General features: G+C 40.6%; 1 protein-coding gene across 10 annotated transcripts in view; it reads left to right on the forward strand.

The window, feature by feature from the left end:
• PHACTR1 (phosphatase and actin regulator 1) overlaps positions 1-14,155 on the forward strand; it is a 287,644-nt gene that overhangs the window by 251,842 nt on the left and 21,647 nt on the right. The window lies entirely within an intron of this gene.

The following is a 14,155-nucleotide window of genomic DNA, read 5'->3' on the forward strand; positions in this document are numbered from 1 at the left end:
AAGGGACCAGTGCCAAGAAAATTAATTAGTTAATTAGCTTGTCATTACACCTGGTGCAAAGTTTGAGCTTTGCGTGCTTTCCCTAATAGATAGCATTAGCATAAGGATCACTTGGAAATGAAGAGCTTTTTGCATACGTGCAGGAAATCTCCAAGTGGTCTTCTAAAGGTAAGTGCAGATGAGAATTATGCTCATATTTCAGTGCAGTGGAATTCAAAGCCACTGTGCAGTCCATATGTGGGGTTTAAAGTAAATCCTTTAACCTCGGACTTGACCATGTAAAATTACTGTTTATGTTAATAACATTAAAGAAGAGGAAGTGTTCTCAATTTCAGTAGACTACATCAATGTATCTCCAAGTATGCTATCTTTAACGTTCATAGCTCACCCTTCTGATGAATAGCTTGCAAACCAGCAAACTACAGCAAAGGCATATTTTAGCACCATGGTAAATTCAGCCACATGGTTCTTCACTGACATCCCTGAATTCAGGAGGCAGAACACTGATGGCTAATCGGTAATTAATAAAATAAGCATTCAATATATTGTATTTGCTAAATGAGCAAGCGTCTGTAATGTAAGGCTGGACAATTTATCCTGCAGAGTATCCGAGTTTATTGGTGCTCTGGAAAGGTCTTCACAATTCGTTTTGTTGCAGTAATCATGACAGAAATCATCTTTCCTCCGTAATCAACTGTCTTTGATATAAAAGCAAGCTGTGCAAGCAGCAGACCCTGATCTCGAACAGCAGAGGCTACAAAGATGGCAGATCATTCCTTCAGCAGGGCCAGGGAACTCTGCTCAAATGAGTGTCTCTTCTCCTTCATGTGCACAGGGCCAGTGGAGATGCAGAGGCAGCATGTTTAGGAACCCTTATCGTCTGGTGGGTTGGCAGGTGGCAGTTTAGTTGCACCCGGACCCTGCTGGGGAGCATCCCAGGCGATGCAAACTTCAAGTACATACTGCCTTCAGGAGGTCTTTGTAGAAGCTGCAGGGAAAGGTTCTGGGCCATCTGCCATGAAAGTTTTTTTGTGGCCCAATCGGCTCATCCACCTCCAGCTAAGCCCAAAGCAGTGTAAGCAATGAGCATTTGGACTATTTGGCTGCTCTGGGAAATGGTATCACCTGAATTGTGATCTCTGCCTTTTCTAAAGCATTCTCTGCCCCAGTGTAAGGAATTCCCCATCCTCATATCCAGGCTTTCTCCATAAAAGGAGACAGCCTGCCAGGCAGGAGTCAGTTTGTTTGGAGCCAAGCTTACAGCTAGGTTCAACTTATCTCATCTGCATATCACTCTCAAGACTAAGAGTTCAGTTCCTTCTTGAATGCTCTCATCAAAACATTCTCCAGATGCTCCAAAAACCTTCATTTCTCCTCTTAGAGAAACAGGTGCTTGATGTCCCAGGGGCTAAACCATCCCAGAAGCTCCTTCCCTTTCCTGTTCCTGACACTTTGCGGTCTTCCTTAACACTTTTCTTTTTCGGGTAGTCATATATTCTGAGATAATACTGTAAAGTTATGTGATACTCCACCATCAATTTCATCTTCTCTTGAAGCCCAGTGAATAGTCTAATATGCTACTGCAGATAGAACAGCTGCCAGTATTTTACACTGCACTAATTCTATTGCATTCAGGGCCCCATTATGTTTTCTAATGTAATATGACAGCTGAAAGGATGCTCTACAGCAGTGAAAATGTCTGATTTTTGCCTCCAAAATCCACCATGTATGGCACATTTTCGACGGGTACTTTTATTCCCCTTTCCCTTGACTAAGTCTTCTGTTCTAAGTCTTTATTGTGTCTTATTTCTCCTCAAAGTTTACTAGTGCTAGTAAATCCACGTCCACCCTCTGGTTCAAGGCACTGTAGAGTAGCTGACCTCTGTCTAAAGGATTCTAGAGCAAATGTAAAGAAAGCACGAGGAAATGCAAGTCATCAGTGGAGGAATGAGAGGCATGCCAGCTCACTTGTCTCAGCTTCCTCACTCATTGCTGCAAACCTGACTGCCTCAGATTTGATTGTACCACCTGCCTTTCATTATGTCTTGCCTTTCTCCGAGTTCTGTTCCTTTGTAACTTGACATTTCATGTTTTAAGAATAAGGCCAGCGTCAGAACTTTCAAGAGAAGGAGGGGTCCAAGAAACCTGCTTAATATTCAAGGATCACTTCCTCAAAGCTCAGGAACGGCAAAAATGCCAGGAAGCCTGCATGGATAAATGAGGTGCTCCTGGCCAAAGTTGAACACAAAACAGAAGCATACAGAAGGTGGAGGCAGGGGCAGGTGAGCTGGGAGGAGTATACAAACAATGTCCAATCATGCAGGGAAGAATTTAGGAAAGTTAAAGCACAAGTGGAATCAAATCTGTTGGAAGATGTCAAAAGATACGTTGAATTTGTTCAAAGATGTCAAAATTCATGCCATAGTTTACAAAGGGAAGGCTAGGGAAAATGTGGGACCACTGCTTTAATGAGGCAGGCACCTAATGACACAGGTCATGGAAAAGAGTGAGAAGCCATCTGATCCTGGTCCCAGGCAGCCTGTTCTAGGTGGTCCTGCAAGAACAGGCCCTTTAACCCTAACCATTCAGTGATTACATGATAACATAAGGCATCAGAAAAAGCTGCACAAGTCTTCAGAGTGTTGGCAGCATCTTAGGCTTTTGAAGCGTACAGGATTGCTGCCTGATTTTCATGTGCCTGTGGCAGTGCACAGTGGTCAAATTCTGTCTCAGACCTTCCCACATTTTTAGTCTCTGCCCTCTCCCCCACTCTAAGGTTACTGTGAGTATGTCTCGTGAAGCTATTCCAATACAATTCCCCACAATGTTTTATTCTGCTTCAGGTTATTCTACAATGGCTGTGCCAACACAGACAATTTAGCCAGGTCACAAGCTCTGACAAATGTCTTACTATTACATGCAGACAATAAAAGTCTCCAGCTCACTTCAGTTACAAGGGAGTATTGGGTTATCTCTGAAGAGCAAAGTCCTTATAGTTTGCTGCGTGGAAAAAATGACCAGAACTCAGTTTCTAAACAAGAACCTCTCACAGACACATTGTGTTTGCATGGAAATCGACTCCAGATGCTCGACTTCTAACAAACATTTTCCTCGGTCCTGCATTTCCCCATGCCCTCAGTCCTTTCCTGCCATTGCAAATTCCCAGTTTCACTTCCAAGGGATTTTCAAATTCTTTGTATGTTTTACATTTATTTTTTTTTTTTTTAAGCTTTTCTGACTATCCAAAGCAGAATTTTGAAATGAAAAGGTAATCTGCTTCCAAGCTTTCTGTTCCAGAGACAACAAACAGCAATTTATTGCTCTATCTCTGTTTGGGAAAAGGAGATTGTTGCTTTCAGAAATGTCACAGGCAGCCTGCAGTGCTGCTGTCTGTTACCTTTAGAACAGCAAAGATCTTCAATAGTGCAGAATAAAGTAATGTTCTAATGTATCTAATAGGAATTAGGACGGATAAATGTATTTGATACTCATTTTGCCAGTAACGCTGTTCAAACCAGTCTGACACTGTAGTAATTGTGAGACATTTTTCCCCTCTCTTTCTTAGCAGCTGGTATTTGTTAGCTGGGCTATGCAGAGCAGGAGCAAAGTTGTTAGCACAAGATAACCTCCAGTCATGAAAGTGGGCTTAACACCCAATAAACTATAAGGTACAGATGTGAATTTAGTATGCTTGTAAAGCAAAAAGCAAGTCTGCATGGCCTTGGCCCACATAGGCTGGAAGCAGAGGCTGAGCTCAATGCCAATGCATGAGGGACTGCACATTTTAATAATGAAGTCAAGCGAAACTAGGAAGCAGACACTGTGTCTGTTTGCACAGACCATCCTAGGCAGTGTGTTTTAATACCAATCTGCAGCCTTTTACAGCAGTAAGTGCAGTCTCCAGTTTTACTAGCATTTTGTGTATGAGTACACGTTCAGAAGGGATTTTATCTGGATAACTGTGCCAGTTCTCCTTCTCAGCCCCCTCTCCTTGCCTTCAGCTGGGGATGCAGGAAGCAAGACAGTGACACGGAAACAGAGTACCGGATGCCTAGGACAGAATTTTATCAGTTCTGGCATCTCTAGTCATCTGAGCGTGCCCTGCAGGGAAATCTAGCCCTCTGCTGTGGCCTGTCAGCAGCCACCAACAAGCATACTTTGCTTAACTGACATACAAAGCACTCTAAATAATAACCTTCTTTAGCCCTTCTGCCTGAATAAGCTATTTGGATCAGTAAGGAGCTCAAAAAACCAATGGCTTATTTAAGACAGGAATGAGCTTCTCTCCCACGTTATATAAAGAGGAGGTAAGCTGGTTGTTTCTTCAACTTTGCTCTAATTAAACAAAAAAAAAAGAAAGAAAGAAGGCCACTGCTCTCCCCTCAGCAGCTATAATGTGATGGTCAAGCAGGTTTTTACTTTGATAGAGTGTCTCAGGAAGGTGGGTAATATGTGTACACACACCTGATCTTAGTTGGAAAACTGATGCTGGAGATTCGGTGGGCATTGAACCAATCCCTTGAAGCTTCAGGGGAAAAATGTAAAAGCTGATGTTGCACTATGCATAAAAAGAAGAAAGACTGCAGCCTATTCAGCATATCACTTGCATCCCCCTGGAAGTGTTTTGGTTCCTGTGTTTGATTCTGTTTGTTTTGAAGTAAAGAGTATCTGCCTGGGAAGAGGATCTGTGTTACTTTGGAGATTATTGATCCCTGCTGCTAATTCCTTATTCAGTGTAATAAGCTTCTTTATAACATTCCATTTGTTTTACTGTGGAATACTTATGAAGCAACTAAAAAGGATTATCACTTTGTGGTCCAAATTTAGCCTCAGGGTAATTATACGCATCTCAGTAATTGCAAGAGAATAAAATGCAGATGGAACAAGACTTCTCCCAAGAAAAAAAAAATGACTTGTCATCATGCTTTTAGGCCACCAGATTTAAATGTAAAGATGGTGATATGTCTGATTAGATAGTGTCTGATACCTTGTCAAAATCACAGCCATGCAGTTTCCTAAAGTGTGTATTTTTAAAGGGTAGACAGGTGAATGTCTCTTTTTTTTTTAAAGCAGCCATTCTTGGTATCTTCTGCCTCGGGTGCAGTTTGTTTTCACTGATGTTTCAGGAGATGCTGCCATTTAAATATACACATATATATTTCTGGGTTTTGCCAGTGCATAGGGGCAGAAATAGACCGTAGTAGTTAAGGTGTTAAATGTATGCCATCTGGAAGGGGGTTGTGTCCTTGAACAAGGTGGGAATTTAGAGGATAGGAAAATCTCTGGGTAAGGTGATGAAACGTGTAGTTACCTGTAAAGATAAGAACTGAATTTGCAAGCAGTGAACAAAAAAATCAATGTTGTAAAACACATGTAAAGATTCAGTCTAATCAGCAGGTAGCCCAGATGTAGATGTGACTGTTAAATGGACAGGAATGACCCAGACATCTGCACTGCAGCTGGTAATGCTGCTGCTGGGAAGAGCAAGCCTTGTAAGCTACTTCACTAAATCTGTGCTTGTAATTGCTGTCACAGTTACTGCAAGAAGAGTTTTGTCTACTGTAGTTGGCTGAATAAGGAGTTTTTCACATTTGGTACTCGGCTGGAACAAAGTAACAAATATGGGAGAGAAAACAATAAAAATAGCACAGTGAGGAGTTAAATTTTTATTACAAAATGAAAAATACAATTTCAGGCCGGTACCAAATATTTTATCCAATGTATTTTTAATGCTTTTTTAAACTCTTTCAAGTAGTGTCTAGTAAACTGTTTCCTCAGCTGAAACTGTTCACCAAGTTTGACCTCATCTTGTACATAGTTTCTGACCTGCTGGAATGCAATTTTAGGCAATTTTACTGTTTGTCATAAATGTTTGACCCAGGCCTAATTCTCGATCTCCAAGTGAACGTTTTGCAATAATTCACTGCTCTTTATAAGCTAGCCTGCCTTTTATATAGTCTAGGAGACTGAAATGTCGCTGACACAATATAGTTAATCGCTCTTAAAGCTCTCAAAATTGTTTGAGGAATTTTCCACTTCAATAACAAGACAAAATATGGGGGCCATGCTGTTTCCTATGCATCCTTTCTTCCAGAAACGGAATTGTTATGGTTCTGCATTACTGGTACTGCCAACTTCTGTTATGAAAGTGTTTCTTTAGAATTCGTGTATGGTAGATTTTCTGAGTCACTGAGTGTTTTAGATTGTGATTCCTTTCTCAGAAAGTAAGTTGATTTTTTTTTTGCATTCCCATACTCAAAGTTTTTGGAGATGAATTTGATTTGTGCATTAGTGTTTACTTGCCTTTCTTCATGCTAATGCTGGTAAAGTGGACTTTAACAAAACAACACAGTGCCTAAGTTTTCTGTTTGTTTCCATTTTAGAGAGGTCTGTAGTTGCTGCAGTAACAGAGGAAACTTTAAGTTAGCCATAAAAGTGTTGGGCCACCATCAGCAAATTGGAAAAAACTTTCCACACAAATTTCCTTCATTAGAATCAACACCTTTTTGTATTTTGAATTGAATTTCATCACTAAATTCACAGATTATTTGGACTATCAAGCAGTGTTGTTTGCTTACATGTTTTAGCTCATTCTGACTTGGTGTTTTTAAGATTACAGTTGTGCAAGTGGCTATATAAATTAGAAGATAGGTTGCTTTTGCTTTTCTAATTAAGTAAGTAACATACTTACAGTGCCATAAGTGTAAGATATCTACTAATGCACAGGTTTTGAAGACACAACCATCATGTTCTGTATGTATTCACCACATCAACATGGTAGGACACAAAGCTCATCAGGAGGTCTTACTTTCATGCTAACTAAATCAAATGTGTAAAAAAGATGGTTCTTCTGTTATGTGCCTCAGCTCTTAGTGCTTCCTTGGAGCCAGCAACCACTTCTCAGCATTGGCAAAATGTAAGCCTGTGACAGCTGTAGGTGTCTCAAAGGAGAACTGCCAAAGGAGGGAAAGATCAGTGGATTTTAGAGGAGTTTGGAGAAATAAGGCTGTGCTTCTGTATTCATCTCAGCTTCCCTCTACAGTTCTCTTTACTGAACCCACAGATCTTCCTGCCTAAAAAATTGCTTCCTATCCCCATCTCTAGGCTTTGTACAAGAATAACTGTTTTGTTCCTGTATCAAGCCTTGCTTGAATGAGCTTCCCTGAGCATCAGGAGCCAGGGCAGAGGGACTCGTGAAGGTGGAAGTGAACTTTGTTGTTTAAGCTTTTCCGTGGAGATGAGTGTACTTTCAAGAGTAACTTTTATGAGAATAAGCAGTCAAGGACTGGAAACAAGAGGGAGACTCCACATTTATTCAATCTAAGTTTCTAAAAACACCATCCAACTTGTTTGGTTGAGAGCGAAGGGATCTGGGACTCTGTCAGGTCTGTGGTTTGGCTGAATGGTCCTTAAGATAGTCCTAGGTCTTCAGCTACAGAAAATGGAGGACACCTTTACAAATGTATTAATGGGATCTGGCTTTCTACAGATTTTCCAAGTACAAAGGCTATACTTCAAAACTGAGAAAGTAGTAGGAGAAGCCTCCAAACACTGGTCTTTGAAGAAAAAGAATATTAAATTTGATGTCTTATGAGGAGTAAGGAAAATAATGTTTCTAAGATTTAGCCTCCAAATGTTTCCTTTAAAAAATGCATCTTTAAAGACTTGTTATGTTTGTTCGCAGACGTAAAACCACGAACTATAGAGAGAAAAGATTCTAAAAGTAAGTAGCCTCAATAATGCCATAGACAACAAGCACATCTGTTCAAATCAGACTGATTTTTGCAGTGCCGTTTTATTCATTCAAGTCATTAATGGATTGACCTTGTGCTGTGAATTACACTTTGTGAAATCAGCTTTCAGTTGAGTATGACTGCTTTTTTAGAAGCTGATGTCTTTTCTCAAAGCTTCACAGGAGGACAATCACTACCACTTCTGAACGTTTTTTTTCTTTTGCCTTCTGCATTTTTAGTACTCAAAAATATCCAATTTTTATTGTTCCAAAAATACATTCTTGAATTAGATACATAGTAAGTCCTCTCTTCTAAAAAAGATTATTCTTTGTTTCCTACTACAGTTGTTGGACTTCTGCTGTTGGGGTTAGGGATAAGAGATTTGAGAGCTAATGCTACAAAGCTCATATGGTAGAACTGTTTTAATTCCTCCGTGCCCTTTTTCAAAATTAAACTTTTATGGTGGTATTTTATGTGAGCAGCTAGCATTTGGCTAAAAGGTCTGATGATAACGAAACAATATGATAATGAAACATAGGAAGCTCCATTTTAGAGCTCAAGTTGTGCGACTGTCTTGTGCGCTCTAGTAGCGTTCAAGATATCAGTAGCCATTTTGCAGTTAGTATCACTGAAAAAGGAGCTGAAGGCTGAATTTTTGGAAATGCATGGCTTTATCTTGAGAAAACAATAAGAAACTGATAATTCCTTGGTGAAAAGCAGGTCTGTGCGTTGTGATACCACAGTCCCTTTTGTAAAGGAAGATTCTCTGGAAACTCCTCTGATCTTACAAAAGATTGTTGACTTGGATGTGTCGTTATTAGACGTATAACTCTGTTTCTGCTCAGAGCTATAGGACTATCTAGTCATTCCTTTAAGTTCGTAACATGCAGAGTTCACAGACCAAGATGATCCTGCTTTATTTAGGTATTTATGGAAATGTGTTCTGTATACGATAGACAAGATTTCAGCTTAACGTCAGCCCAGTGCACTGTTGAAATCTACATTTTGAACATGATTCTCTTTCCCCAGGAGACCTAATCTGATCTAATGTGGACAGCCTATTGTTTTGTGAGGAGCTTGTATCTTCCCAAGAGTAAACAAAACCAAAATAAATCAATTCCTCAATCAGCTTAAACAGAAAAGAATACATTGAGCAGTGAGTCTAGAATGATTCACAAGGGCTAAAGAATGAAAAAAAGTTTTAGACAAAGTGCCCACTTGGTTTTATTTTCCACTATTCAGATGCTAGAATAAGGAAAAAAAGTACTGATAAGTTTTCCTAAAAGTCTTCACAGCAATCTAGACTAGGTAGAGATTTAAAATATTTACTGATTGTGTTTCTCAACACAAAACAAAGTCTGGAATAAGCATGATTTGAGGAGCAGAAGGAGGCTGCTTAAAGCCTAAGTTAAAATCTGAAACATTTTTTGTTGAAAATGTTATTTTCTTGCACAGCCCTTCTAGATGCATGTCTCTGAACATGCTACAGGAGCTGTCGTTCTGCTGTTTCATGTGCTGGACCACTTGGTGTTTCCTGCAGTGCACTCAGAGGAGGTGCTAAGCCCAAGTGCTACCTCTCTCCTTCAGAGCATGGGACTGCTCTAGCTATCCTGGACCAGGTGGTGCAGCCCAGGGAACAAACTGTGATGCGAAGGCAGCATCAGGAAGTACTTAGATCTCCAACTGATATTTTGCAGGGTTTTTTTTTCTTTGTTTTGTTTTGTTTTGTTTTTGCTGCAAGCAAGCACATCCTACCAAAATTTCCTAAATAGTTCTCATTGAGACTCTCTCAGTGGTGCTTCTTCTAGGGGTGACCAGGAGTCTCTGCCCCCTGTGGGCTGCTCTTACCACAGGCCTCTTTTTAGCTGCAGGAACGCTACAGTCTCCAAGAGGCTGAATGCTTAGAGTCAACAGGGAAGTGAGGAGTAGTCATTACATGGTAACTGAGTCGTGGCAAACGCTCCTTATGGTTTTATTGCCTTAATTTCTCAAGAAAAACACTCATAAAGAGTGTTACCATGACTGATACCTAGAGACTTGTCACACGAGGAGGAGAGCTTAAAGGAGGAGATAATGTATCCCACAAATTACCCTACATCTTAATGGAGTCTAGCACAGAAATCGTAATGGTGTAGAAGTCTTACGTTTTCCTCTTTGGATAGAGATTTTCTATTTAATATCCCTTCAGCTCATTCACTGATGGATAAAACTGTGTTAATCCCATTTTATAAATCCTGTTAGGAGAAAGATAGTTTTCTGTGGACTCTTAAGTCTGGCTGACAATATCTGGGTTGACAGTTCAGAGAAGGTGAGCTGCTGAGCTTACAGATATTTTTTGCTCATTGTGCAGCAGCATAAGGAAAGGAGGTCATTTTTTTTCTCGCCCTTTGCTAACAGTTAACTGTCACAAGCAAATAGAAGCTTTTCTTCACATCCATTTTCATCTTCCAATTTTCTGCATTTGTCATGGGAGTACAAAGAGCCCCTGGTAAGTTATCCTTCATCAATATTGCTTTGCTATCAGCGCTATTATTGAGAAAGGCATGCTAAATTAAGCAATAGTAAGACTCTTTACTGCCATTGAATTTTCTTCATGTTGAATTATATAGCTGATTTAAATCAGCACAGCTCTGCTGGCTTCAGTTGTGCTCATTTACGCCAAGTAAAGAGCTATGCGACAAGTAGTTCTTTGTAGCAGCTTCCTTCTCATGTGCCCAGCTCCTCTGTTAGAGCAGTCTCTAGGGTGGTATGAACCCAGATGCACTCAAGTAAAAAGATTTGCTTCTAGAGAATTAATTTAAGAGCTACTCCAGAAGATATAACCCCTTGCACTCAGAAGTTACTTTATGTCATGGTGACTTATACCATAGGAACAGATTGTGAGCATGGATGAGCTCCAGAATATGTTGGTGGCGTTGTGGGCACCTCTCTATACTTCTGCATGTCGTGTTGTGACCACCTGTGACCTGTTTGCTGCTCAAAGGTCACCATTCAAGCACTGGAGAGCTGCTGAATTCTGCCTCTTGTATCTGCAAACTGTTGGAGTTAACAAGCCTGGCAAGTAAATGAGGTGTCATTTTCCAGCAAGCCATGTTCTGGATCTGGTTCTTATACTTACAGATGACCGTGTTGTAAGCTTTTACATGTTCTTGCTCTCTGAAAAGAGACAAAGAGGAATTCTACACATCTAAAAACCGCCAACCCAGCACCATACATGAATGACATTAACCAAGTCTTTCTCTGAACTCATGCACAGCACTGCAAGAGACTGTGGAGATAAAAACCGTGACTGTTAGTCAGGGGGCAGCCTAGGCAGTCAGGAGTGCCTTGCTTCAGAAGTATTACCAGACAAGGGCTCTGCAGATAGGTGGCCACTATCCTGAGAGCCCTCTGGGCATGACTACACTGCAGAGCAGGCTAAGCATCACTGTGTGAACTCTTAAGTTTTTGGTGTTGCCTGGGGAGGTGTACAGCCAGTATTTCCTTTTATTGCACATTGTTGCATTAAGCAGGAACTTCCCATTCTGAGGCTCCAAGCAGTGGCATCCATCAGTGAAAATGCTGTCTGTCCTCCTTCTTACTCCCTGAAGAGACTGCGTCCCCACCAGCCAATACTTTAAATTGAGGCCAATATACTTTGCAAGCGATTGTTCCTCTTGCCCCCAAACTCTTGGTCATCCACCATGACGTGCTCAGCCCTGACCAGAACAAGTTCAACAAAGCAGAAAGAAAAAAATGGAAGTGAAATAAAAACAGCAAAGTTTTTACTAAGAAATGAGCACTGTATAGTGCTAGCACAAAGCCTGTGGTGTGTTTTGATCCTGTAGGGAATTAATTCAGAAAATTAGTTTGTCATCGTTTATTTTTATAGATCTGAGCAAACTTTTATTTTTCACTGACATCTCATTTGAGTATTATATTTTCAGTGAAATCTTAACAAGGCTTCCTTTATGTCAACAGAAATCTCAAGAAGGTTTGATTTTTTTATTTTTTTATTTTTTGTTAGGGAAATCTTTATCAGTGTACTCATAAAACCACTATTAACAATACCACAAAAACGTGTGAAGTGTAAAACAGACAACACATTGCAGAGTACAAGGAGCAACATGCCTCCCTGCCCTCTTGAATGCCTGATGTTTATTGCAAAACAAAAAGCATGGCATATTCACACATGGTTAAGCATGTTTACATGAAGGTCTTTAAGTACAGAATGAACTGTTGAAAGGCTGGTGCTTTCTAAGGCCTGACTTTCCCTTGGTCAGATATCTACACTCCTGCAGCTCCGCAAAACACAGTTCTCATTCTGATCAATAACTTGCATCCCACTTGATTCTGATAGTTTTAATAAGCAGTTCCTTTATTTGCTATTGCAGGAGGTCTGCCACATCATTTCTCACCTCCTTTTTCTCCTGTTTGTTCTGATTGTGCTGCTAATTAGACACTTGTTTCCTGACCTCTGGCCTCTTGACAGCCTCATGCAGCCCCTGTGATGTTAAATGAAGGAAGGCACAGCAGCAATCCAGCAATCAAACCTCTGAAATCAGCCTCTGCAATCTAGGTGGGCTTCGTTAATATTTTTGTTCTGCTCAACACAGGAAGGAAAGACAAAGAGTGGAGTTATCACATCTACTGTTTGCTAAGATCTCAACAGTGCACTGAAGATGGTACATGGAAATTAGGTGTGGGGAAAAAAAAATCTATCTTTGCAGCCACAATAACAAAGCAAGAGCTGCCAACATTTATTTAATTATAGGGTAGTACCTAGAACTGAGATGTTCAAAAATGTTAACAGCTGCCCAACCTATGGCAAACCCAAAAGTTAAGAGGGAAAAAGTAAAAACTGAAAGATGGCTTTTCTGAGGAGTTAGTGGAGTTTGTAGAGTTCAAAGATAGTTTGGGGATGGAAGTCACTGTGGAAGCAAAAGAAATGAAATGAAAAGAGCAGGAGAACAAGAAAAATAATTGTGATAGCCTGGATGAGAAGGACTGGGGAAGGGGTTGTTTCACTCATCGGAGAAACAAACACTGAGGGAGCAGGCCCAGTCAACCCAAAATGAGGTGAAAATGGGAATGTAGCAGCAGTCCATGAAAATCAAGAGCTCTTGATCTCTAGACTGCATCTACCAAAAATACCATGTTTTTTTTGCCACGTGACTTCATGCCTTTATAACAGTGGTCATCACTGAGGCAGGAGCACATCGCAGCCTGAAAAAGGTATTTTATGGCATCCGTAAAATGCTTTGATTCTTGATGGGGAACACAGGTGTTTCTGACTGGTTTTCACTGGACCCCATACTGGGCATCTTAGGGAAGAACTGCATAGTATGTAGGTCTCTGAGCTGCACAGAAGATGGGGATACATGTGTAGGGCACACTTGGAGGAAATCACGCACCTCAGAGTAGAAGCAGTGACAAAGTGAAGTACAAACTTTGTTTAAATTCATCTACTTTATGGCAGCTACTGAGAAATAAATACATGGAAGACGTGGTCTTTTATGTAAATCATTCATGTAGATAGACAAAACCTGTGCCTTTTGTTCGAAATGGTCCAATGTGAACCATTCTTGACAAAACTGTTAGCTGAGTCTTTTAATCATCTTTTTTTTCTGGAAGAGGAGGAGTTTTTTGGAAGCCTTCTTTTCAAACTGACGTCTCCTTACATTTATTGTGTTGGTTCTATAGAAGCGCTGCACACTGGGTGGATGGAGTCTGTCCTGAACATTCACGTGAAGCTTCCTCTTGAGAAACATCACAGTGTGTTGGATTAAAAGCTTCATATAACTCAGTTTCTGCAGAAACTCTTAGTGGACCTAAACTTGGCAATTTATTTATTCTCTTTGATTCTCAACTGCTGATAGAAATATAATAGCTTTAATTTCTTCTTAATACTGAGATGAAGTATTCCATTAGCAACAGCTACTGTATCTTAAAGATGGTAATAGCAAGCATTCAAACAGTACTTTCATCTTCAATGTACTTTGTAGGTGTTCTTTACTTCTGAATTATGTCAAGTTTCTGTCCCTATCCATGCTTTTTCAAGTGAGGTACATGATTGATCTGCCATGGCAAAGAGGCAAAACCAGTCACTCCAAATTCTGCACTGGAATAGGGCCATGATCTGACTTAGTGATGGAAAATGGCCCCAAAGGCAGTACAGCTGAAATCTTTTCTGACAGCAGAAATATTCAGGCTGTGTAAAATCAGTTACCCAAACTTTTGCCTTCATACAGAAGGTGAGGCTCCTGCCCATCCCGTGCGTTCCAGCCCTGTGCACCAGGTGAGGTCAGTCCAGAGGCTGCTGAACAAAGCAGGGGATTGAACTATCTGGTGCAGACATGATCCCCTGCTCTGAAGTCTGCCCCTATCGGTACCTCCCTGAATAACTATGCCTGAGGGATGAGAAGGCGATGTCCTGTCACTGG

Source organism: Tympanuchus pallidicinctus, unplaced genomic scaffold (assembly GCF_026119805.1).
Source record: "Tympanuchus pallidicinctus isolate F22 unplaced genomic scaffold, pur_lepc_1.0 scaffold31, whole genome shotgun sequence".
NCBI classification, from domain to species: domain Eukaryota; kingdom Metazoa; phylum Chordata; class Aves; order Galliformes; family Phasianidae; genus Tympanuchus; species Tympanuchus pallidicinctus.